Source organism: Alosa pseudoharengus, unplaced genomic scaffold, assembly GCF_046254945.1.
Source record: "Alosa pseudoharengus isolate Yale_2024_CS ecotype anadromous, Long Island Sound unplaced genomic scaffold, YU_APseudo_1.1 YU_APseudo_1.1_scf_13, whole genome shotgun sequence".
Lineage (NCBI taxonomy): Eukaryota > Metazoa > Chordata > Actinopteri > Clupeiformes > Clupeidae > Alosa > Alosa pseudoharengus.
In genome coordinates this window covers 20971468-20972064 of record NW_027468598.1, presented here as the reverse complement: position 1 = coordinate 20972064, position 597 = coordinate 20971468, and positions in this window count along the sequence as shown.

The window sequence follows — 597 nt, the reverse complement described above, 5'->3', positions numbered from 1 at the left end:
ATACATGCCACCATGAGAGAGCACTGGATAATAATAGATGTGTTGATCCAGATTGAGTACAGTTGTGCCATTTATCTGAGCTGTCATGGCCTCGGGGAGTGCTTTGATTTGGAAGGAAAATGTTTTCTTTATCTCACATCGGCATTTGTACAGTTTGTACCAAACAAAGACTAGTTTATTCCGGTGTGTGTTTTCTTTTTTCATATACATTTACAGTAAGGGTGGCCTTTGCATACAGCTTCTGCTTTTGGCCTAATACCGGATGATGTTAATGCTTTGTGTTGCAAATGCCACTACTTTTATTTCTTCCTCTTTTGTAGTAATCTTTTGGATTGGTTATTATTTTGGTTTTGCAAAAATTATTCTCTGTGTCGGATAAGAATATTTATATCTGAATATCTATGTAGGGATTACTCCAACATAATTTTCTGATTTATTTCCTCAAGTTAGATATAATAATGAATTAAGCAAATTGAATGTTTTCTCAACCAAGTATTACAACATTATAATTAAATATCTGGACATAGTGCTCACAATTCCTAGTCTATTTTGTAATATCTTCCAGTATCGCATAATTCCTATGGGATAGAACAAGAA